This window comes from Ambystoma mexicanum, chromosome 4q, assembly GCF_040938575.1.
Source record: "Ambystoma mexicanum isolate Mex_15411 chromosome 4q, UKY_AmexF1_1, whole genome shotgun sequence".
NCBI classification, from domain to species: domain Eukaryota; kingdom Metazoa; phylum Chordata; class Amphibia; order Caudata; family Ambystomatidae; genus Ambystoma; species Ambystoma mexicanum.
In genome coordinates this window covers 263,801,459-263,828,486 of record NC_090928.1, presented here as the reverse complement: position 1 = coordinate 263,828,486, position 27,028 = coordinate 263,801,459, and the positions used below count along the sequence as shown (strand labels likewise).

Sequence of the window (27,028 nt, the reverse complement as noted above, 5' to 3'; positions counted from 1 at the left end):
TAGACACACTTAATTGAGAGATTTTCTATTTTGTAACTTTTTTCCTTCCCTTGTCTGGGTGGGCAGGGGGAGGCTTTTCACTTGTAATTTAGTTTTCACTGCTCCTGTTCCTTGACTTTCTCTTGGAGTCTGTTCCTGGTTTTCCATTGCACTTCTCGCTTTGCTCCCTATAGATTGTTAGGTGGGGTGTGCTGTTGTGTCCAGCTTCTGTGTGAATGCCTATGTTTTCCTCACTATTCTGTCGTCACTTTTCCTACTTGTCCCTTGTCAGGGGTCGTATGTATTAATTAATCCTCCCTTTGTTGTTATTGCCTTTCTGGGTCCCTGTAAGATCAACAGGGTTTGTGAGCTTTGCTGACATTCAAGGTAGTGTTTTTTGCCCTTGTGAGTATTGTCTTTATATTACCTTAGTAATTACCCAAAGGGCACTGGAAGTACAGTGGACAGGATGAAGCCCTAACAGGCTAAATTTGTAACACAGTAAAGGAGGGCATCACACAACTGTATGTTATTAAGAAAGCCAGTACGGGAATCCCATTTCGAACATACCAGAAGCGCTACAAAAAATAGTGGCCGAGGAGGTGCAGGGTCAATTTTGAAAGACAGCAGGATAGAGGGGAAATCACTATATGTCCCTGATATATCCCTATAAATAGAGAAAAACTTTCCTTAGAAAGCGCTGATGGGCTGCTTACAAAAACGAGGACAGTAAAAGAAGTCAAAGAGAAATCATTTTTGAAAAACAGTAACAACATGAAAGTTGTTAGACTCCTGCATGTCCTAGGTCACTATAAGACCCCTTGGGGGGATAGAGGCAAAGGTGTATAAAAGTAAAGTTTACACCTTGGACTGAAATCACATATAAAAGAGTAACTAGTCCGAACTGTCTATTGTGGGTACATATTACTTTTATTATCCCATAGACAGCACAAAACTTCCCAGGGTGACTCTACATTTAAAATCAAAAACAAAAACAAAAGTTTTTTGGAAGAGAAAGGCTTGAACCAATGTTGTTGTACTGCTGTAATATAGATTTTTTGATACAGCAGATTCTCCCAAATAGGGATAGGCCAACTTTCCAAAGAAGACACATGAAAACTAACATGTAACCAACATAGCCCTGTCCAGTAGAGTGTTAGATAATAGGGCGGGGCATGAGGCTACAAAACAAAGTAAATAAAAGACATATATGAGGTTGTTCATGATGAGGTAGAAAATATTTTAGTTCAACATCATGTGACAACCGCTGTCACATGATGGAGATCTAAAATATTTTACAAAGTTACAAATATTTTCTCCAGTCCAAGGTGTAAACTTTACTTTTTATACATCTTTGCCTCTATCCCCCCAAGGGGTCTTATAGTGACCCGGGACATGCAAGAGTCTAATAACCTTGATGTTGTTACTGTTTTTCAAAAATGATTTCTCTTTGACTTCTTTTACTGTCCTCGTTTTTGTAAGCAGCACATCTGCGCTTTCTAAGGAAAGTTTTTCCCTAGTTTTCATGTGAGAAGGAGGGTGGAGTGGGGGTGCATTTCAGTGCTGCTTGTCCTCTCTGCAGTGGAAGATTGCCCTGCTGGTGTCCATGCTGTAACTGTTCCGTGTGTGAGGGAATGGTGCAGCACTGCTGCTGACTGTGCTCGAGCTGCTTTGGTTATGTGCTGAGCATGCTCCAGCCACCCTCAGTGGCAGAAGAAGCCTGCAAGCTGCTTGTGAGCGCTGCACCTGTTTATTGTGCGAGGAAAGCTTGCAGTGCTACTGCACGTGCTGTAACTCTTCGTTGTGTCAGTAAAGCCCTCAGCGGGCAGTGCTGTACCTATTCTGCATGTGTGAGCGATACGGGCATATTTTCGACCAGTACTGTGCCTCTTTTCTGTGTTAAGAAACCGTGCCCTGTCACTTGTTATGTGTTACTGCACGTGGTACTGACATTGCCTTTCGCCTGTCGGCCTCAGGATTCTGGGCTATTACTCAATCCTGCAAATCCACCTGCCATGTAGTGCACCTGGGCTGTCAGACTCACTGGAAGGTGGTCCTTTCCTTGCGTTGCACCCACTCGAGAACAGTTTCTCTCATTGGAAAGCAGCCCCAGTAATTGGAGTGGAGTCCCACCCGCTTCAGGGCACTCACACTCACTGTAAGAGTGCCTCACTTATTCTGAGTGGCCTGACTTGCTAAGAAGAAGACAGAAACCTTACCTGTTGCAATGAAGGCTCACAGCGTGGGTTTATGGATGTCTGCAGAAGGCATTGGACAAATGGCAATGGACGTTTTTTTCAGTATCTCAGTGTCTGACTGTGACAGAGGACTGACATCTCTGCTCAGTGGCCATCAGCCGCATTCAGCAATTGGCAATCTCATTCCGTGACTGACAGCTTCGATTTGGTGGCTGGCAGCCAGTGGCCTCTCCTGGAATCAACTTTAGGGGGGCATAGAAGAGGCCACAGGCAGAAGTAGGGGTGCCACCCATAAAAGGGCTTTTAGTATGCTTTCCCAAAGAGATGCCGGCCCCACACCTGGCATCCTGTGACCCCTCTACCAGAGCCCAGGCCCCATACCTGGCATCCTGCCTCCCTACTGCCAGAGCCCAGACCCCTTACCGTGCATCCTTCTACCCCCACCATGCTGAGCCCAGGCCACATTACTGGCATCCTGCCTCTCCAGAGCCCAGGCCCCGTACCTGGCATCCTGCCTCCCCAGAGCCCAGGCACCATACCTGGCATCCTGCCTCCCCAGAGCACAGGCCCCATACCTACAATCCTGCCTACTCAGAGCACAGGCCCCATACCTGGCATCCTGCCTCCCCACCACCAGAGCCCAGGCCTCATACCTGACATTTTGCCTCACCACCACCACCAGAACCCAGGTCCCATACCTGGCATCCTGCTTCCCCACCATCAGCACCCAAGCACCATACCTGGCACCCTGCCTCCCCAGAGCCCAGACCCCATAACTGGCATCCTGGCTCCCCACCACCAGAGCCCAGGCCCCATACCTGGCATCCTGCTTCCCCACCATCAGCACCCAAGCACCATACCTGGCACCCTGCCTCCCCAGAGCCCAGGCCCCATAACTGGCATCCTGGCTCCCCACCACCAGAGCCCAGGCTCCATACCTGGCATCCTGCCTCCCCAGAGCACAGGCCCCATACCTGGCATTCTGCCTACTCAGAGCACAGGCCCCATACCTGGCATCCTGCCTCCCCACCACCAGAGCCCAGGCCTCATACCTGACATTTTGCCTCACCACCACCACCAGAACCCAGGTCCCATACCTGGCATCCTGCTTCCCCAGAGCCCAGGCCCCATAACTGGCATCCTGGCTCCCCACCACCAGAGCCCAGGCCCCATACCTGGCATACTTCCTCCCTACTGCCAGAACCCAAGCACCACACGTAGCATCCTGCCACCTCTCCACCAGATCCCCGGCCTCATTGATACCATCCCGCCTCCCTAGAACCAATGCCTCATACATAGCATCCTGCCTCCTCAGAGCGCAGGCCCCATATCTGGCATCCTGCCTCCCCAGAGCCCAGGCCCCATACCTGGCATCCTGCCTCCCCAGAGCCCAGGTCCCATACCTGGCATCCTGCCTCCCCAGAGCCCAGGCCCCATACCTGGCATCCTGCCTCCCCACCATCAGCACCCAAGCACCATACCTAGCATCCTGCCTCCCACAGCACAGGCCCTATACCTGGCATACTGCCTTCTCAGAGCCCAGGTCCCATACCTGGCATCCTGCCTCCCCAGAGCCCAGGCCCCATTCCTGGCATCCTTCCTCCCTACTGCCAGAACCCAAGTCCCATACCTGGCATCCTGCCCCCCGTAGCCATAGCCCAGGCCCCATACGTGCCATCCTTCTGCCCCACCACCAGCACTCAAGCCCCATACTTGGAATACTGCCTCCTCAACAGCCAGAGGTCAGAACACAAGCACCGAACCTGACACACCACAACAATAGAGCCTAAGCCCCATAATAATGTTTTCCATTGATATAACAAAAAAAATGACTGCTTTTTCCAAAGTGAAACAGGTTGCTCCCAGTTCTTATCAGGTGGTCCATAGCAGTCTATGGTAACAGTAACTACCTGAAAATCATTCTTCACGCCCTAATTAACAACCCATCCTCACATACACCTCACTGAATCAATACGAAATACCTAATAGAACACATACCACCTGAAAAGATTTCTTATATAAAAGAATAACCTAGCACAGATACACCAATACCGCTCCCCACACTCCTTAAACACCACAAGGACAGGCACAATAATCACATAAACAATTGAAGTTACCAACCTGGAGCGCACATTAACCACTGCTCCAGACAACTCACAAAATATTTAAAACTTGCACACCGCAGAGAATCCTACCTTTTCAGATCATGCACACATCACCATTGCAACAAAGCAACCTTCCCCTGCTTCTTCATTAGTCTCCTACACCATGTCTTGAAGGTCCTGAAAACCCAAGAAACTGTTTAGATGGTGGACTGTGTACTATACAAAACTCAATAACATAGCATAACTGGGCATAGCAAAATGTTTCAGTCATTCTCCTGTGAGGCCATACTATGGATGGCACATGCCATTTTGGTAACTGGCAGCAATAGAGGAGGAAATCATTGTTGACTCTGCTGAGGTCAGTCCACTGTACATAAAGAAATTACATTTCTTGCCCAGGATCACACATTTTGGTTAAACAGTATATCTGGGATTTTAATCCAATCTACAGTTTAGGCATTTGAACACACAACTTTGAAGTTCCACTTGCTACAAATATATACAGATTGGATTTCAAAACCTACAATAATACTGCATGATAGAGCGGAATGCTAAAATATCTCAGGGCCTTACGTGAGAAGGCGACCCAGTCCTGTTCATGCTTGTCATTGTGAGATGTGTAGTTTTCCTACAATTCAAATGGGATATAACAAATACAAGTCCCAGAATCCAGAGGGGGGAAAACAGGAGTGGATGGCCTTCTCATGCATGGCCACTGGAAACTGGAGTTCTGATAGTTTACTTGCAACGTATACATATCTCAAATTAAAGGAAACTTACAATATGTAAATCCTTGGAGAAACATGTTACTCCAAAAGAATATTGTTGTAGTTTAATTTTCCAAATTCTGAAAGGAAAAATGGAAGTTGCAGAATGCAAAATAATGCAAGTCTGGAAAAAAGCCTTGTTTTTAAAGAACTGTACGTGTCTCACTTTAAGAATCAATAAAACAAGGTTTTGAAGTAGTCACTAGGATAAAGATTACATTTGTCACAAACGTCCAGTTTTTTGTGCAACTTTTTAAGAACATTTAACTATCCCTATAAGGCAATCTGATTTTTCCGCGTTAAAGTAGTAGAATTACTAACTTTGAAAAAGTAAGCTTTCTTGTGAAACTTTAAATATCTTGTAGGTGTACACATATGTACTAGGTAAGCCATCTGTTAGGAGTCTCTCAGATGCAACACAGAACCCATCAGATAAGACATAAGACTAAGGAATAATCGCAGGCCATCATGGCCATGATAAAGGGCAGGGCTGCGTGCAGCAATAAACACAAGGAAATGTGCCCACTGGGATTTATTAAATGCCCAGTTCTAAACTGGTGGAAGGCTAGGCTTCCTGTACCTCCAAATAGAGCTTACGAGGTTGGAACCCTGTATTGTTCCTTATTTAAGAATACATAAAAAATAATAAAGCAATCATGAAATAACACCAACTGCTTTGCATATCTATGTTTATTTACATCAGTACATGCATATTTACGAAATGTATTCAAAAAATACAATAGCACCAAATAGTAATGAATACTGACCGGCCCACAATTAAGAACAAAATAACTGAATAGGCTAGAATGCTAACAAAATATTAAAAATCATATTGGAAAACAAAATGATGACACTTCCAAATGATCGAATAACATTATTTAGCAGTAGATACAAAGCTGTTACCTGTCAGTCCAGCCCTGCTTTCGTCATGAGTAGAGGGTTGTTTTGTTATATTGCGCTAGTTATGCTGGCAGCGCCAGATTCACTGACTGACAGAAGGCCACGTTCACTGATCTACAGCCCCAATCAGTGACTGAAGCCTCAGTGGCCATTTGACTCCCCACGTGTCTGAAAGTTTCACTGCACTCAGTGATGGAAGATCCACTCAGTAGTAAGCCATTTCACTTACTGGTCTGCAGAGGCGTTGCTGGAGGGGGGGGGGGCAAAGGGGGCTATAGCCCCAGATAGAAGCTCAGGGGCTACAACCAAAATGCTAGCTAGCCCCGAGTCCCGCCAGTCTCGACATTAGCCTAACCCCTGATCTTTTCCAAACCTATCAACACCCCTACTGGTCTGATGTCTTTTGGCACGTGGTTTGCAATTTTTGGGACCTTTGCGTATGAATATTGAAGACAAATGATATAGGACAAACTGTTGGGTACCTTTAATTCAGTTAATGCTCAAATTAGAATATCAAATGCTTCTTGCACCATCTTGGCGACTTAATATCGGCGTGATACATCAGACTTGGTGTTAGATATTCAATTAAACAAATTATTGAGATAACACTTTAAATACATTTCGACATTTAGGCAAAGTCCCTTTGGAACCTTTCTTATTGGCTACAGAAGCCAATTCATCCACACCATATGTTTTCTTTTTAAACAGCCACTCTATTTTGCTTCCTCTGGAGAGCCTGCCCATGGTCTGGCCTGCTATGAACTGATGAGCTATACCCCCATGCCTTAGCAACACACTGCAGACTTTTTATAGTTTGGGATATTAGGTGGCGCTGCCTGTGAGCTGAAACTATTGCCATGGGAATTGAAGCTAAGAGAAAGAGTATGTTCGAGGAGGGAAACACAACCTATAGGCATTGTTTTTTTTTTATTTACCCACCCTTTGACCACCCATGGCCATGCTAGTCCTTGTCGCTATTTCCACTCAATACCTGACCCACCACTCCCAAAACACATCCCCTGGGATCTCTTTGGGTTAAACTCTGTGCTTTCCGAACAGCCTTTTGAAAAGTAATGGCTTAATTGTAGCTATAAACCAGATATACAAGTTCCTGGTGTAATAACACTGTTTTTACCAAGTGTGCTCTTATCAACTTCGTTTATAAGCAGGTGTGTTCTTGCATCTGTTCCTCACACTGAATCCCTGTTCAACCCCAAGCATTGGCAAATCCAACATTTTTCTGGCACTGTCATAATATGCACAGGTTCTAGAACCATTTGCCAGCTGTTGCCATCTTATGGCCAGGTAGTACCATTATGGGCCTGCCTGAAAAATACACATCACATGCCAGTATGAAAGCCAAACCTGTCAGCTTTTTCAATACTTGTTTAAGGATTATCACTGCGCTCATTGGTCCTGGCCTAACTATAGATTGCTTGGTTAGAAACCTCTTTTATGCTTCTTCACTTTTTGCCAAATTACCTAGTGATGACTTGATCGACTTTGTACTTTCTTTAGTGTTTTTAACAAAATACATGCGACACACATTTATGAACCTTTTCCCTTTCCTAAATTTTCTATTTCTTTGTGTTATGCTGCAGAATATTTATTCACAACTTCTTTGTTATATATTCCTTATCCACGTTGTATATATACCAAATTAAATTATATGATTTTGAACTCTGAAGGAAAATAATAATCACCTGATTTTGAATTTCGACTGCCGAACAAAAAGATTGTCTCTTAAATATTAGTACCTGTCGAGGGACAATCAGATTGTTACAAACGATCTGATTGGCCCTGGCCGCGTCATTAACAGCCCAACAAAGCATCAGTCGCAGCTGCATCCCTCTGTGCTCTTTTAGCATCTGGCCGCCACAGAAAGAGAGAAGGGAACACGTGGAGTCCCTTCTCCCTTTCCCTGGCTGCCATCTTTTTCTTTTATACTCACAATTCAATGGCCGCCATTCAAAGGAGAAGGGACTACGCATTGTCCCTTCACCTCGTTCCACTGTGCCATCTTTTTTCTTCTTCTTTTTTCAACTAAGCTTATTGCTGTTAGTACCCCGTCTAAGGGGTCTCATGTTAAGTATGCCCTTAATAGTTATCAATCTGGACGCATACGTGTGTCTCGGTCGGTTGGTGTCCAGATTGATAATTATTAAGCGCATACTTGAAGCCCAGTCGTCATCCATTGGACTGACCGCTCATCAGCGCTCTACCCCAATTGGGGCAGCTATTCCATACCACCTGCCTTGATAAAGACAAAAGCGGTCGAAACACGTGTCGGCTGACCACAATTGGGACTATGAGTCTACATGAAACAATTGATAAATAAATAATAACTGTATGAAAGACAGACTTTTCTATTTTTTTTAAAAAAGTGTGGCAAATCCACTTTTTTGAGAAATCAAATAAAACGCAAGGTATCCAGGATAAACCCCTAAACGTCCAACAAGGAGGTGTGGGCTTCACCTCAACCCCATCCTGTGACCTAGCGGAAAAAATAAAATTAGGACACCACATTAATCATCAGAGCTTAGCAAGGACGGTTCCATACCTAGGGCCCAATAAAGAATACTTGTTTTTGCATTAGTCTGATGGCCTGAAGCCTCAATCATCCCAACACAACACCCATTGTTATATATTTATTGTGAAATTTCACAACTTCTGACCTGGAATCAAGCCTTGGGAAGCACGGTTCTAAACAACCAAACTGCTTTCACATTGGCAACTGCCCATCCTTCCCCCTACTCCCTGACCCATCCCTGCAGTTATTTAATGGTTTATTATGCCCTGGTAGCTGTCGTTTTTCATCAGCTGTGCAACAATTACAGTGCTTGGGCTTTTCTTTTCTTTTTGAATAGGATGTCTTTCAGGATCCCCCTGGGACGTATTATGGTTATAAAAATACAAATCAAATTGAATTTAAATTTCAAAATCTTCAATTGATGCCTCTGTTTAAATACATTTGAAGCTAGGCGTATCACTGGCGCAGCATTCCTGTGAACTGCCATTTCTGCCCCCCTGAAAGTATTGAGTCCAGGCTGGAAAGGTGTGTTCCGTGCCATTGAAAGTAAAGAAGCAGTACTAGGAAATGCCACTACTCTAGCGTTAAAAGCATTACAACCAAGCTGTAAACTGCAGGACGTGTTCCACTCAAAGTAAGTGTCAGTACTCTCCCACTAAAAGGAGTGCACTGTTTCTGAAAAGTGACATCACTCATTGATGAAAACATTAAAAGCTATACAATCATGTCCACTAAAAGCAATGAAGCTATGCTGGCTTGAGCCGGTGCACTCCCCCTGCTGAGAAGTCCCTCTGCTCTCTCACCAAAACGGGTGTAGCTATTCTGAAAGCTGCTGCTACTCTCCCATTGAAAGTACAGTGCCCAGACCGAGAAGTGCTGGCACACTCCCAATATAAGTACTTCAACCCTGATGTCCACTATCCCATCATGGTATTACAGTCTGGCTGAGAACTGATAAGTGCCAGTTCTCTTCCCGTAGAACCAAGCACTACATATGATCTTACATCGCAAGTACAGTGCCCAGACTGAGAAGGGCTGGCACACTCCCAATATAAGTACTACAACCCTGCTGACCGCTATCTGTTCTAGCCCATCACGTATTGCAGCCTGGCTGAGAACTGAAAAGTTCCAGTTGTCTCCCAGTAGAACTAAGCACTACACATGATCTCACATTGTAAGTACAGAGCCCAGACACACTCGGCTGACACACTCCCAATATAAGTACTGCACCTCTGCTGACCACTATCTGTTCTAGCCCATCAAGTATTGCAGCCCAGCTGATAACTGAAAAGTGTCAGTTCTCTCCCAGTAGTACTAAGCACTACACATGATCTCACATTGTAAGTACAGAGCCCAGACACACTCTGCTGACACTCTCCCAATATAAGTACGGCAACCCTGCTGACCGCTATCTGTTCTAGCCCATCACGTATTGCAGCCTGGCTGAGAACTGATAAGTTCCAGTTGTCTCCCAGTAGAACTAAGCACTACACATGATCTCACATTGTAAGTACAGAGCCCAGACACACTCTGCTGACACTCTCCCAATATAAGTACGGCAACCCTGCTGACCGCTATCTGTTCTAGGCCATCACGTATTGCAGCCTGGCTGAGAACTGAAAAGTGTCAGTTCTCTCCCAGTAGTACTAAGCACTACACATGATCTCACATTGTAAGTACAGAGCCCAGACACACTGGGCCTCATTAGGACCCTGGCGGACTTCGCGGTGCTAAATGCACCGCGAAGCATGGCGGAAAGCCGCCGATAGCGCCATGGGGGTTGGCGGATTTACCGCCCCATTCCGACCTCGGCGGAGCGGTAAATCCCCAATCCCCATTCTGCCCTTCCCCATTCCCATTTTTGCCCCATAGGGTATAATGGGAGTGGGGAAGGAGTTAATTACGCCACCGTAAAATACGGTGGCGTAATTAACAACGAGGTCCCGTAGCGCCATGGTTTTCTCCGGCTGGTAAAACCAGGCGGAGAAAACCTCCATGGCGCTACGGGAACTCGTAGTATGGCGGAGAGGTACGCCATGCACTACGCTGGCGTAACACCCTCTCCGCCAGGGTCCTAATGAGGCCCACTCTGCTGACACTCTCCCAATATAAGTACGGCAACCCTGCTCACCGCTATCTGTTCTAGCTCATCACGTATTGCAGCTCAGCTGAGAACTGATAAGTGGCAGTTCTCTCCCAGTAGAACTAGCCACTACCCATACTCTCTTGTTGAAATGATGGCACCCAGACTGAGTGCTGATACTCTCACATTAAAAGTATTGCATTTCTGCTAAGAAGTGCCAGTACTTTCTCATTGAAAATATTGCACTCCTGCAGAGAAGTGCTGTTACTATCGGATTCAAATAAAAGAAGTGGAGATACTGAGAAGATGGCAGCAATGTCCAGTTTAAAGTGCTCGGCCATACTCACGTTAATGCATATTGCACAGAAAGAGCCATGGCGGGGCACTGAGCGCGCAGTACGATGGCCCAGAATGTTTGCACTTTCTTCCCCTTGGTTGAGTGTCTCCTTTGAGCCTTATCATACTAACCAGTTATATAGCACACACTGCTTCTGGGCACTTCAGTGCTATAGATGGTATTTTTGCCTGAGTCGATGAAGCTCTTTTTATTGACCCCAAAAGGATATAAAGTCCAATCTGAACCTCTAACCGGCGGATAGTTCACCAAAAAATCTCTGCTCCATGAGCCCAACCTATTTGGTTACCTTACTGTGAAACTAATATTATAATGGTATGCATTGTTTGATTGTCTTGACAGACTTCCTTTGTTGCCTGCACCACATTTCCTCTATCACAGGCGGCGTACCTGGCTGCAGGTGTAGGGTTGCTGCCAGCTCATCTAGCGCTGCCAAGGCAGTAGCGGGACACGCAGGCCTATGGTTTCTCAGCTCTCGAGTAACCCTGGTAGGATTTGCCCTCAGTTGGACCATCCTCGCCAAAGGGCAATCAGCGGAATTGACATCTTAGCTCTGTAAGAGCAGGCCACCTCCTCGGGGGCGGAGAGGACTGTCCAGTGAAGGGATATGCCATGAATAACAGTGGCTGCAGGTTTTGACCTGTTGGTGCGAGGAAGGCACAGAAGAGGGGGTCAGATCCAATGGTGGAAATGGGAAAACATTTGGCAGGGGATCCAATGAGGCCTGGGGTGGGGGTGGAGTTTGGTGGCAGGGGCGGAGTTCAGAGGAGGCGGAGTCCAGAGGAGGTGGAGCTGGCAGTTGACCTCCGTTCAAAGGTAATGTTCAAAATAATAGTTTTGAAACGGCGCAATTTCTTTCATGCAGCATCTCTTCCAACTTCAACACTATTTATACTCCGACCCTAGACTAAACACGCACACATGTCTACTTCCCACCCAAGTCTCCTAGCAGCACCCAGGGGAAATACTAGAGTTCACCGCTAACGACAGTGAACTCTAGCATTTCCTGATAAGCACCTAGCTAAGTGACCTGTTTCCAGGTAGGTGCCGATAAAGAAACAAACCTTATGTAGAGTACATGGTTCAACTCTCTGCACAATGCGAAAGTAAAGCTTAAGCAAATGTAACCGACGCTAATATTTACTTAAGCTATACAAAGTGCTTTTCGTTGTGTTGCTTACCAGTGTCTGGAGCGGTTGTTTAAAAAAGAAAAAGCGCCCCAGTCACTGCTAAGCACTGCTCAGGATCCGGCCAGCCTCAGCCGCATAAAGCTCAAGGTTTCTTTTTTTTTAAACAAGCGCCCCAGTCACTGCTAAGCAACACAACGAAAAGCGCTTTTTCGAACTTAAGCAAATATAACCGACGACGATGTAATGTGCTCTGTGGCTTAGAGCACCACGCCTCCACCATCGCCGGGCTTGGTGCTCTAATCTGCCCTGTGCACAGCCACAAAGCACACTGCATCGTCGTCGGTTATATTTGCTTAAGTTAGACAAAGCGCTTTTCGTTGTGTTGCTTAGCAGTGACTGGGGCGCTTGTTTAAAAAAAAAAAAACCCTTGAGCTTTATGCGGCTGAGGCTGGCCGGATCCTGAGATCCGACTACACACCTGATGCCAGATCTCGGATCCCGCGAGAGCCGGCCCATTGGCCAGCGCTGTTCACATCTGTGTGCAGAAAACACAATTCTGCATGCTGTAACATAATTGTATACTGATGGTGGGATAAACTGCGGTTGGTGCAGCATTAAGAAAGGCGATGTAAGGGGCTGGCAGTGTTGTTGCATATTCTGCTTGCAGATCTGATAGCATCATGAATGCGATATTCAGGGGCAATGCTGCTGGCATGTGAGAGTTCAGTTTCATGAAAGTGATTAATTACGCTGGCAATGCTGGCATACATCGTGGGCACGGCTACATGAATGTGAAATACAATATCAATGAGGTCATCTATTGTGGTTGGCGCAATGTCATGACAGTGATATACAGTGACAGTGCTGCTGGCATATATTGTGGGTACAGCTGCCAGCATTATGAGCCTGATGTAGAGTGCCCTGGACATCGAGGCTGAGATGAAATGCAACCTGTGTGGCTTTGATATGTACTAGCGGTGGTGTGATATGATGATTCTCATTGTGAAACTGCGATGATGAGACATAACGGAATAAAATGCGGGCTTGTATCGCCCCAATGCCGCGCGCTGCCGCAGGCTCGATGGAATACAAAGCACTTTGTCACTGTTCCCTTAATACTTTGTGCAGGCTGTGGGGAAAGGTGCCGCACGTTGTTCTGAAATAGTTCAGACAAGTTGTGAATGAGGGTGCGATTGTTTTGCAGGGATGACACTTGCTGGGAGCTATTTAGCCTATGCATACTGCCCATATGAGCGAGGCGAGCTTGACGCAAACAGCTACCAAAGAGCTGCTTTTGATTCCCCGGGTCAAATGGAGCCATAGAATAATTATAATAAACATTTCTCATTTATATAGCACTACAAACCCTCAGGCATCTGAGCGCTGCTTATTATTACCCACGGTGTCTGGTGCTCATTTATCGACCTCAGAAGGATGAAAGGCTGAGTTTGACCCTGCCAGGATTTCAACCTGCGTCAGCAGGGTCTGCATGGATGTCAAAGTGAGCGCTCTACTCACATGCTTACATGCTCGGACTGGCCTATAGGGCAATGCCCAGACCAAAAACACAAAATGCTAGTGTGGGCCAGTTTTTGTTTTGTCAAAGTGGGCCACTTTTTTAGCCCATGTGGGCCAGTTTCATAAGTTACTTCTCCATGCCCCTCGTAGTTTCAAACAGTGTTACTGAATAGTCTTTAAAATGCACAATTTGCATCAAATGTTATCAAAAACCTTCTCCTTGGGTGCTACTCAAACAGTCTGTCACAAAAGGAATGAGTAGCCATTTGCAACTGTGGGCCACTTTTCCATGGGTGCCCGAGACACTTTTATGCCCCAGTCCGAACCTGCGTCCTCATGTGACATTAACTACAGTGTGCTTGCGATTGCTTATAAAGGACAGCTAGAACACATCTAGAATACATTTAAAAAATGAAAGCTCATATATAACGGACAGAACAGCCATAGTTTGCATCTCATGTGGAAGTTAGATGTGTAGAACTCTGTGTAGTAGCTCCTACCTGGAGGCAGCTCCCGCATCAGCAGGGATGCTGGATATTAACTCCTGCTCACTCAGTCCTGATGTTGAGCCCTGGTGTTGCCTCAGGGTGGATCAGGTAAGGGGTTATGGGAGGTCTGCTATTCTGGTGGCATGATTGGATGCCGTCAGATAGCGCAATGAGTTAAGCAATCTCCCCAGATACCTGTTCGTCGCCTGCTGCGGCAGGTTTGAATCCCAGCAGGCTCAGCTCAGCCTTTCATCCTTCCGAAGGCCGATGAAATGAGTACCACTCTGTGGGAAAATAATGCCTTCTGTTATTTCAGCACTCTGAGGCCTGTGGGTGTGTAATTATTATTATTGCATTAACGATGCTCTTTACTCTTCTCCTGCTAACTTCTGCTCCTAACTCCTAAACAAGTGTCTCACTAGCCATACGCTCAGATAGCACAGCGAGTAGAGCGCTTGCTTTGACATCTGGCCAGAACTTGCCAACAAGCAGGTTCGAATCCAGCAGGGCCAAACTCAGCATTTCATCATTCCAAGGTCGAGAAATGAGCACCACACACTGTGGGTAATAATAAGCAGTGCTCAGATGCCTGAGGGTTTGTAGCGCTATATAAATGCTAATGATTAATATTTATAGTATATTTATAGGTTATTTGTAATGCGCTTATACACAAGTGTATACATGCATCCAACAATTTTGAACCATTCATATATCCAACCAAACATAATTATCCACTCACCCAGACACCAATACAATCCTTGTCACCCTCTCATCCATGCATCCATTTATCCAAACATATTCACGCACCCACTGACAGAGAAAACAGACTTTTCGGCTTTCACAATGCTTCTTAAACTTTGTGCCTGGCAGAGGCATTGCCACTGAGCACGCTGCAAGACAAGAGGCTGGAAGATGAGTTATGCCCTCTCAGGATCCAATTGCTGCACCCATTTCTATCTCTACACATTTATTAAGCACAACCATCACCTTTCAGAATCCTGGCATTGGGAATAGGGGGGAGGGGGCACAAAAAATGGTCATTATGAAGAGTTACATTACATTTTGTAGGCTTCAAAAATGTGTGTTGGACTGAAACGGACCTCAAGAGATGGAGGAAGGGATTTCCAAATCCTGATGCCAGGCAAACAAATCTCATAACTGTACACACTCGATTATATGTAGGTAATTTCACTAGCTTATCAGTCTTTGAGCAATTCCCGCATGATGGCTTGAACCAGGAGAATGTATTTGCCAGGGAGACGGGTTTCCGGCCTTGAGCCGTGAGCAAAGAGTAATCGGCTGAGGTCTGAACTCTTTGAAGCTTTGAAATCGTTTCAGAAAGGCGTAAGTAGCATTACAGCAGTTGATCTGTGAGGGCACAAGTGAAGTGGCCATTTTGGCCTGGGCAGTGGAGGAAACGTATTTGAAAAACCTGCGTCTAAGCAGTGACAGCGGGAATTTGATCTGAGCAGAGGGGACGTTGCCTGTTAATGAAACGAATTTTGTTTTTTGCACAATTGAGTTTGAGAATATTGTGACGCGTCAATCGCTGTGAGGGTTTTTTTTTTTAAACTTCATTTATTTATTCAAGCAGACAGGCAGTCAGATTGGATGTAGGTTGCACTCCACACACAATACATATAACAATATATTTTTGAAAAAAACGGATGTTGCAGCCAATGTCGGCTTGAGTTCCTATCTAGAGCGAAGCCTTTGTGCCTCTCTGGTTCCTTTCTCAGATGGCCAAGGGTCTGCACCAGGGGTGCCTGTATTGTGGCTGCAGCAATATATGTACAATTCCGAGAAATAAAGTTGGTACCCTTTAGTGCGCTCCTTGGGAAGAATTACTCAATCACTTGGTTATGTTAATTCCAATTTGTTTATTCCGTATAGGTTCTGGATACTCCATACACTTAAAGTTTCAATAAGCAAACTTTGTCTCCCAAATTGTCTCCCAACACGTGTTTCCCCATGACTTTAGCCACGGTTCCTCAGGGGAGATTCCTTGTCATGTTTCTCATAATTCTGATTCAGTATTGATTGGTATTCAATTTTCTCTCTCATCGGCTCTCTATTTGTCTTCCTTTTGTTCTTTTTCCCTTTTTTCTTTTTTTCTTTTTTTCTTTTTTTCCCTTGTGTGTAGATTCTTGTGGATTCAAAGATGTTCCTTTCTCTCGGTACGATTGCCTCTGTGCATCCGTGGTTCCCAATATATGGTATTGTTTCATTTCATACATTGACCCTCTACAGACAGTTCAGCCAATCTATTTGTATACATTGTTAGACTGCACTTTGCTCAGGTATTCATGCAGGGGGTCCCATATATTGTTAGGTCTACTGGTTGCACTAAGAGTTGCAATATATCCCTCCTCCATTGCATACATAAAAGCTCCTTTACCCATGCCGCGCTTGATTTCCATTTCAACAAGATACCATTTTTTGCATTCATACAACTTATATTAAACAGTCTATGCTTTTTGGTTGAAACGTTACCTATGTCTCCAAGTTCGGGGTATAGTACTGGTGGTATTCCAGTCATGAGGTGAAATATTCCCGCCATGTCTTGCCAGAATTGTGATATTTTTGGGCATATCCAAAACATATGGATTGGGTCTGCACCCTCGCTCCCGCACTTTGTGCATTTACCATCAGTGTCTGGGGAGAAGCGGGCCACCCTGGCAGGGGTATAATGTAATTGGTTTAGGCGATTGAATTGAAGTAGGTGCAGGCGTGCATTGAGAGCAACTTCTTTCATTAGAAGACAATATCTGTGCCATTTTGTGTCGTCTATGTCAATAGCTAGAGCTTTTCCCATTTGGACTTTGCAGTGTTTCTCAAAGGCTGAGCGGCCTGTACCCCCTTATCACATTTCAACACCAATCCCCTTTGTGGGTCTTTCTGTACCACTACCTCCATGCATTCACATGTTTCGGGCTCAAGAGGGAAAGACAGCCATTTTCTACGTGCCACAGCTCTCATACAGTAATGTTGTCACAATTTAACTGGGTTATTAACACATTTTTTGGAAAACTCCTCCTGCGTCATGCACCTCCCTTTGGGGAATAGGTCTCCTAGTGTCATTGTTTCCCCGGGATCAGAGGACCTCTGTATATCAGGATCGTATGTGTGGGGCAGACCAGGGCAGCGCCTGAGTGTTAGGGATCAACCTCCCCTCCGATGTCTCAATGCAGGACAACAGACCCTTCCACCAATGCACAAGGAGACAGTAGAACTCGTAGACGACGAGTTCTTCCTATGAATGTACCCCTTGGTTGTTTAAATGTGACAATCCAAGGTGTCAATTTGTGGAAAGACAGGGGACTCAACCTCGACTCCACTGGCTGTAAAGCAAAAAAACACAAGGTTAGCACTGCAGTAGCAATCACAATAAATAGGACTACTTGAGTAAGGATTGAGACAAACCTTTGGATAGTAGCAGACTATGTATGTATGTCAGGCAGTAGGCAGTACAGGGCGATGGGTCAGTGATTTTTGGGACCAGGGTGAGACCTGGTATAGTAACAAAAATTAGAATAATGCTAGGTATAGGAACAGTAGTGAACAGAAGGAAGTATCCTTACCCGGTTTGAGTTCAGTAGTAGTTCAGATGCAGAATCCAGACAAGTGCAGGACAGATGAAAAAGAAATCCGTGAAATGAACCCAATTCTACCCGGACGGCACGAGGATGCCTAACCAAGGTACAACGACAGTCTCTATTCTGTGCCGGTGAGTAGAAAAGAATCCACAAAGAGAACAGTTTGTGTGGAGGCAGAGGAGTACGAAAGCAATTCGTGAAGCAAGCAGGGTCGGCGTTAAGCGAGCAAAGTCTTTCTTATGGAAAAAACAGTCCGTTGAGGCAGGCAAAGGTCGTCTTTATGCAGGCAGAGTCTTGCGCGGAACGTAGAGAAAACACAGTCCGTTTAAGCACGCAAAGTATCTGGCATTACGCAGGCATAACGGTACCAAATGGGAAATCCAGGCGGCAGACCGTAAAACAAGCAAAGGGTCGGACGTAGAGCGGGAGCGTGGAGCAGAACAAGGGCTAAGGCAAATGGAGTCCAGAAGAAGAAATAGGTCAAAACGCTGATACACAAGAACGGAACAGTATACCGAGGAACGAAAAACCAGCAACTTCATTCAGAAGCACAGTTTCTCATCAAAGGGTGTGTTTTATTTCTGACTAGTCACGTGACTCGCCTTCCTGCATGAGTTACGTGGTGAAGCAGCTGACCTCGCTTCCCTAGTTTCCATGGTAACGCATAGCGAGCTAGGAACAGAGCCCTCTGTGATGTTGGGATGAAACGGGAACGGAAACCCCAGGACATATTCCATATGGCTGCTCATTTACCTGTGCCTTTCAAAGAGCCTGTTGAAGCATTGTTGGTAAGGTGCAGTTTAGGCAAATGTGGTGTAGTCACAAGTGGTTCAGGCAACTGTGAGGACGGATTCCTGACACAGAGCCCGATCCTCCCGCTATATAGTATTTATATCGCTAGGTGCCTGAAAACTCGGGTCCATGCATTAATTGTTGCGCACACCAGGTCGAATGTGCAAGTGTCAGACTAGTGGTTGTCAAGTACAACTGATCTAAGGTCCGTCGGGGCTGGACCATATGTTTCAAGTGCTAGGTGTACTGGGCCCGGGTCATGGGCATACCAATGGCCAGGGAATTGCACCAGAGCCACTAGATAATATAACTCAAAGTCTGGCGTGGCCAATCCCCCCCTCTCGTATGGCTCGGTCAGTCCCTCCCAGCTCATGTGGGATGTACCATTCCCCCAGGCATATTGCACCACCAATGATCAGAGCCTCACAAAAAAGGAGCTCCCTGGCCAGATTGTGTCACGCCTGTGCCACTGGCGCACACATTGGCAACCATCATGGACGATTTGGTACTCGTTTATCTTCATAATACTCTTTAAACAACCCCTATTCACATTTTGGTCCTTAATTTCCATTTGTGCGACTTTGGTACTTTTCTATTTAATTCAGCTAACTACATGTACCATAATGCACCTTGCTACAGCTATCAATTCCTGGCCATTTCCATTTGTCAGTATTGGAACCACAATCCCCAGAAGCCCTAGCGATCAGTGCTGTTTCCACCATCTCAGGACCAGAGAGGGAGGAGGCAGATTGTCTTCAGGTGTGCTGCTCCAGGTGCTGCCAATTTGCCTGCCTCAGTACAGGGCAGGGCTGTATTTAAGCAGCTGCCTGCAGGAGCTCAGTCTCTTGCATTAAGAGTCCTTCCAGCACCTTTTTGCCTTTAGCCACAAATTTGTATGCTTTTCCTGTTGCTCTATTTACATGCTCCTGATCCAGTGCCTCGCTGCACTGCTCCTCTGGGCTCACCCCTCGCTGCCCTACTCCTCTGGGCTCAATCCTTGCTGCCCTGCTCCTCTGGGCTCCCTGCCTTGCAACCTGCAACCCACTGCTGCCTACAGCCCTGGTCCTTTAGGCTCCCTGCTTTGCAGCCTGCTACACTCCGCTGCCTACAGCCATAGCCTTCCGGGCTCCCTGGCTCGCTGCCCTGCTCCTCTGGGCTCCCTGCCTTGCAGCTTGCAACCCTCCGCTGCCTACAGCCCTAGCCTTCCGGGCTCCCTGCCTCGCTGCCCAGCTCTTCTGGGCTCCCTGCCTTGCAGCTTGCAACCCTCCGCTGTCTACAGCCCGGGTCCCCTGGGCTCCCTGCCTTGCAGCCTGCTACTCTCTTCTGCTTTCAGCCCTGACCCTCTGGTCTCCCTGCCTCGACGCCCTGTTCCTTTGGGTTCGCTCCTTGCTGCCCTACTCCTATGGGCTCTCTGTCTGCCGCCTACTACTGCTCTCAGTCCTGTTCCTCTGGACTCTCTGGCTTGCAGTCTACTACAGTCCTCTGCAATCCACTACAGTTTTTCTGCACCTTGTGCCATCCGTTACTGCAGCCCTGCTTCCTTGTTTGCAGCTCCCCTATTTCCTGGCTGCTGCTCCCTTGCTCTCTTCCTTGTTTACAACCCCTTGTTCTTGATCCCTGTCCTTCTCTTTCTTCAGTGTTGTGTCCTCTCCTTTAGTTTACCCATTTCTATTGTACTGTTTTTTCCTTCATTCACTTCTGTTAGATTTCTCTTAGACTTCCTGTTCCCTGGTTATTTCTGTTCTTGTCTCTCTTGTGTCTTATGTTGATCCTTTGACAGGGCTTGACTGTTGGTTTCCGGCAGGCAACCTCTGCCCCTTCCCTTGTCGCGTTTTCAGTGTTACAGACACCCACAGCTGTTGTTCCCAGCCATGAGCAGACAGAGTGGGCCCCTGTAATAGCAATCTGTCCAGAAGGCTGGAGTTTCCAAAGGTCCCTGGAACACTCTTTTCCATTTCTGCATACACCCCAAGAGGGAATCCAGTTTGTTTGTATCTTTGTATTTTCCTGCCCCTTTCTGTTCACAAGTACAGTTGCCTACTTTTCTTTCTTGTTGAGTTTCCCGCTGTGTGTGTACTTATCTGTCACCTTACATCAGCACAGCCACCCAAACCCTACCTGGGGGCCCTGTGCCACTCTTGACAGAGTGCCATCCTTGACAGATTGGTATTGAGGTATAGTAATACAAAGGTTTGGGGACCACCGCCATTTTCAACAGGGATAATCTGCCATGTAGGGTGATTGGGATTCAAGTCCACAGTGCGAGTTTAAAAGCTAGAACTTTCACGTATGTTTCATGATTGTCTTCCAAGAGGGTTTGTTGTGTGCGAAATACTGTGACCCCCAGGTATTTAAAGGAATTCGGAGGTCAGCTGGTGTTGCTGTGTTATCTGTTAATGGGAATAATTCTGACTTAGAAGTGTTAATCTTGTATCCTGAATGATTAGTGAATATGGCAACTTCTTCCATGATTGGACCCAGATTTTCATTCGGATTCCCTATATGTAATAAAGTGTCATCTGCATACAATGATATGATTTCTGGGGGTCCAACAATATGTATTCCCCTATGTGCATGTTGGTCCCTGATTACTTGCGTAGTGGCTCTATCGTCAGTGCGAACAATAATGGGGAGCAGGGGCAGCCCTGGCGAGTACCCCGGGCCAATGAGAACACTTTAGAAATTGTGACGTTTGTGCAGTCTCTGGCTACTGGGTTCGCGTACAGCAGTTTTACATACCCAATAAAGTTGTGGCCCATCCCAAAGTGTTTGAGCACTCCAAACAAATAGTTTGAAGATACTGAGTCAAACGCCTTTTCAGCTTCTAATGATGCTGCCACTGCTTGAACCTGTGGATTTATTTGTGACAAAATGGCAAAAAGGCGATGCAAATTAAGGGCTGTTGATCTCGTGGGAATAAAACCCGATTGGTCAGAATGCACCAGGTAGGTCATATGTGATAGGAGCCTGTTTGCACATACATTCTCAAAAATCTTGGCATCGACGATAATCAATGATAATGGGTGGTAAAATGCAACTTCGTTTGGTGGTTTACCTGGTTTCGGGAGTACTGATATTACAGCCTTGGTAAGCGTGGGTGGGAATTGCCCCTCTCTCAATGATTCCTCCCAGACCTTGAGCAGGTGTGGAGCTAGTGTTTTAGCGTATGTCTTGTATAGTTCTATGACTAATCTATCATAACTGGGGGCTCTGCCCCGATGAGAGCGAAGCTATGGCTTCCGCAATCTCATCACAGATGACCGGGGCATCTAATGCTTTGCATGTTTCCCGGGGGAGATTCAGCAGTGCTATCCCGCCCAGATAGAGGTCTACCTCCTCCTTGGTGCAGGTGTCTGCATTTGCATACAGTGTCTTGTAGTATTGTATACATTCCTCGTTAATTGCGTCATTGGATGTGAGCAACCCTCCCGTCACCCGTTCATTCACAGTAATGGGTTTCACCCCTCTCTCTCCCTTAATTATACTGGGCAGAAGGCATCCGGGTGGTCTTCCTCCCCATATTGACGGGCTTGCACAGGTCTTGTCATGTACTGTACTTCGCGATCAGCCAATGTCTGAAATTTCAATAGGTTATCCTTAATTACCCCCAGTAGTGCCTTATTGGTGGCGATGCCGTACTCATTCTCTAATCTACGTAGCCTACGTTCTGCCTCTGCAAGCTTCAATCTAGTGGCTTTGAGTGCTGCACATGTAACTGAAATAAGCACGCCCCGCAACCAGGCCTTAAAAGTTTGCCATACTGTGGCGTAACCTGGGACTGAGTTTTCGTTGATCTCAAGAAACCCTTCTATTTTCACGTGTAGGTCTTCAACCAGTGTGTTGTCGAAAAGAACATTCGTGGCATGGTCCACAGTGGGCGGTAGTGGGGTGGATCATTAAGTTCAAGTGATATCACCACAGGGGAGTGGTCTGAAAGTGTTTGTGGCAGGATATTGCTCCCTTGCAGGCGTGGGTCCCACGTAGATGAAAGTAACCAATTGTCAATCCGTGATGCGGCATCATGGACTGGAGAGTTATATGTGTATTCAGTAATCCTAGGGTGTTCCTCCCTCCAGACGTCTATAAGGCCCAGTTGCACCATTGCTTGTTAAATCATTCATTTTAGCTGCAGCAGTAGGGGCACATTGTGTGGTGGTAGATTTGTCCTTATGTAAGTCCAGGATCATATTAAAGTCCCCTGCCCATAGAAAGGGAGCCTCTGCCTTCTTTGACAATGACCCCTATGTCTGCCCATAAAATCCCAGATCATCTCTGTTTGGTCCGTATATGTTTACAAGTATGACCCTCTCACCTGTCATTTCCCCTCTTACTATGATGTACCGTCCCGCTGGAACCGTTATTGTCTCCTCCGCTTGAAAACTTATGGAATGATGTACTAAAATGAGTACCCACCTGGCCTGTGAGGAGTAAGTTGTATAAAAACTTTGTGAGCCCCATTTGGGTGCAACCCCTCATGCTCCGGTCCCAGCGCATGCATCTCCTGTAGCATGTAAAATTGTAAAAGTTTGGGGAAATGGCGTTCAATGTACGCCGCAATCTTCCTGGCTTTAATCGGATTATTCAGGCCCTGAATATTCCATCATAGAAAATCTATTGTTTCACCCGGCATTTATTTGTGAACCACACCAATTTTTATGTTTCTGCCTTGGGTAACAAATCTGTGCATAGTACCTTCTACATTCAACAATCCTCCCAACACTGTCTGCTTTTCACTTCTCATTTGTCTCCTCACAACCCCAAAATTTGACAAACTCCCTTACTTGTAACCCACCTTCAACATTTTAGCGTGCCTTCCTCCCTCACCATCTACCCCGACTTGATGATGTTTCCCCAAACCAACTGTGGAACACTCCCGGGGATCGCTGTGAGCAGTAATTGGTTGCAACGGCAAGTTCCACTACCGTGTGCCACGGCTTCGATCAACAATTTAACTTGTCAGAATCAGATATTGTTATCATGAAAACCTGTGTGAGCTTCATGTTCAGTCTCCCATATCGTTGCGGCCAGCCTCTGCATCCGGGCCATGATTTTGGTCATTCCCTTGGGCGTGTGGTGGAAGTGGGATCATTCTCTCGACAGGCTATGGTGGGTGAAGGATTTTCAAAGAAATGTGCCCTGCCTCCATGTTGAATACAGAATTTTGCAGGAAACATAAGGGCATATGAGACGCGTCTGGCCCTAAGTAGCTTTTTCACCGGGTCATGCGATCGCTTCAGGACCTGTACTCCAGCTGCAAAGTCTGGGTAAATGTGGACGTTACTAGATTTGTATCTAAGCGTCCCTTGCTCCCTGGATAATTTCAGGATGAGGTCCCTATCTCTGTAATTGAGTAGTCTCACTATGATCGTGTGCGCAGGGGCCCCTGTCCTAGGTAATGGTGCAAGAGTTTGATTTTGATTTTTGATTTTGAATATTTCTAGTGTACACCAGACAGATCCAACTACATTCGGGCGCAAATGACAACTATCAAAAAGAGATTTGGTGGGCATGCTCAACAAGAAGTGTGTGGAGAATTTGTTTGCTCCAAACATGGTTGTCAGCAAGCTTTCGACAAATGGCTCCCTTGCATGCCATCTCGGGTATTCCAATGATACGTTTGTTGTTTTTCCTTGAGAGCGACTCATGGCCATCGCACTTGCCACATATTTTAGTGAGTTCGGACCTTAGTTCAGCTATGCCTCGGTCGTGTCGTCTCATCGCATCTTCTGCATCTCCGATTCTGGTTTCATCCTAATTGATAACGGTCAGTCTCCTTCTCTAGCTTGGACTTCAAAGATCCATTTGTTGCCATAATATCGTCAAGTTTGACATTAATGGACATGAAGCCACTCTGCATTGCCTGCATCATTTGATCTTTGCGTGCTTCACCAGCGATGATGTTCGAGCTCTCTCCTTGCATTTGGTTTACCATTGGCGGGCCTGCTGGCTAGACACTGGTAAATGAATCCTTTGGCCCTTTCTTCTTCCCAGCTCTTTTGGTCATGATGCCTTACGGGTCTCAGGTTCTATGAGTTGCTTTGTGGGCTTTAATAGGCTGCCTTGCCAAGTTGCTGAGTGTGACGAGGAGCTGTCCACTATGTTTCTGCCTTAAGGTAGTGGGTGTAGCGGTTTCGTACTAGGTTTGCGATACATGGATCCCAGCGATATCGCTCTTCACCTGTTTAGGTGTGTCTGAGTGCACGATCCGCTGTTGTGCCCAAGACAGCCTGTGATTAGGATCTGTATGTTCCAGGTTTAGCTCTATTACTAATGGTCTGCAGTGACTAATGTAGCGGCTGACCAGTTCAGTGTTATTCACTCCGTGGTCAGTGTCAGTAGGGCCAATCATCTCCTATCAAGTAGGGGGGATGCGTGCTGCTTTAAGCATAGAATAATGACGGTGGTGAGGCGCGTAATGTTGGACCTGCTCTGTGTCCCAGGGTTTATCAACGTCTTGCAGCCCCAGCAGGTGATTATCAAGCAGGTCCGTTGTTGCCCCCACAGAGGATTGATATCAGGATCTGTATGCCCCAGGGACCACACCAGTCCCAATGGCCCACCAGTAAATAATGTATAGGGTGTGCAGTTCAGTATTTATCTTCTTGATGTCTGGTAAATCAAGCCTCGCCATCAAGTGGCCTCTCCAAACACTGCAAGATGGCAGTGGTGAGGCATGCAGTGTTGTTTCCACTGCGCGGCCTGGGGTGTATCGCCTTATTTAAGCCCCAGCAGGTGGTTTTCAGGCAGTCGGACGGAGGGGGCTGCCACAGCGACTGTGAGTTTGGGTGGGTCTCACCGCCAGGAAAGGAGCAGCAGCAGCAGCAGCGGGAGCACCACCTGAGGTGTCTCCCTCACCTGCGCCCCTCCCCACTTACTCCAATTCTGGGCGATCAAGCTCCACTGCGGTCTGCAGATGTCTAAGGGGTAACTGAATCAGGAGAGGTTGCCACCTCTTGCCAGAGTCCGTTTGGTGTTCCCGCTGCCACGTATCAACACGGAGCGGGTTGTAGGATTCTCAGCTCCTCCTCTTTTAGGGTGGCATCACTGCGGCATCAGGTTCCTTCCTCACCAGTTCTGATGGATATCAATGTCTGCGTCAATCAATCCCTGGCTCCACAGGATCTGTGAGCGGTCTGTTCTCTCTCCCCAGCTCGTAGATTGGGATTAGACTTTGGCAGGGCTTGCATCAGCCCATCCGCCCCCTCCAGAGGTCTGTGCGTGGTCACAGTTCTGACATTAACAGGATATTTCTTCTTTCAGGATTTTGCCTGGGCCGGAGCTCTCTTTTAGACCTCCATTCCCTCTGGCTGCTTAACAGCCACCCCTACCCCGTGAGGAATTTCAAATTGTATCCCGAATCCCGACTGCTATCATCTAATTGTACAGTTATCTGTGTGCCATTGATGTAGGTACAAACGATAGTAAAAATGATTGAACTAACTATGCCAATGGATACACATGCAGATCATATAGCACAGGCACGAGCGCAGACCCCTGTGGGACACCACAAGTGAAAGTAGTCGTATATGAATGATAAGGATTTCGGGCCACCAACTGGACCTGCACAGACAGATATGATTCACCAACCTCTGCTATTTTCCACACAGGCCTTGCTGATATCTATCAAGTGCCACCTGTGGTCCATGGTATCCAAGGCCAAGGACAAGTCAAAAAGAACCAAAACCACAGCCTCTGCAGCATCAAGCCTCTCACCCAGTCACCTGGGGCAGTAACCAAGATACACTCAGTTCTCACACCAGAATGAAAACCCATCTGCCCGTGATGAAGGAGGACATTGTCCACAGTGAGCAGTTGCAGTTGAGAGAGCACCGTTTTCTGAAACAATTGGGCCTTGTACGGGAGTTGAGAAATGAGATGGAAATTAGCCTGAACTGTTGAATCAAGAGATGGATTATTCAGCAAAGGGTGAACCACAGCAGTCTTTAGGCCAGAAGGGACGTAGGCATTACTGAGGGAGGAATTTACAAAAGATGCAAGCTTGGGAAGTATGACGGTCAGGATGTCCTTACATTTTTATTCTGAATAAAATCGAGAGGTGAGCTTGATGCTTTACTGGATACGAAAGAAATCTATTGAGCCCCTGAAAGTAAAAGAAACGTAGCAAACCCTTGCGGGCATCAGTTGGGGAATATAAGGAGGCATGGTTTTCACCCAATGACAGCTCATACAATTCCATTCCAGTATAATGTGCTGAGATCTTTTCAAAGACGAATGATGCTAATTGGTTACATAGTTCTTGTGACAGGGGGATCGAAGTATGCACTGCATAAAATTAATTCTTTGAAAATGCAAAATGTCTCTTCATCAGAGACTCTCAGATTTCTCAACCCTATCAGAGTAGCAGTTTGTTCACCCAATTTATCTGCTCCACCATTGTACCAAATGTGACTTCACCTGACAGCATACTTTTCTCTCCATTGCTCTTTACATAATTTCTCGTAGATTCCAAAGACAGAGGTACCCAAGGTTTCCATGTTTTTTATTTACAAGCTTTACTTTTTTCAAAGGAGAAATGTGATGTACTTGGTTAACTGATTGTTGTGGAAAATTGGGTTCTTACATTGCA

General features: G+C 46.4%; 1 protein-coding gene across 1 annotated transcript in view; it reads left to right on the top strand.

Annotated features, from left to right (window-relative positions):
* FBLN7 (fibulin 7) overlaps positions 1–27,028 on the top strand; it is a 710,294-nt gene that overhangs the window by 107,712 nt on the left and 575,554 nt on the right. The gene's annotated exons all lie outside the window — the stretch shown is intronic.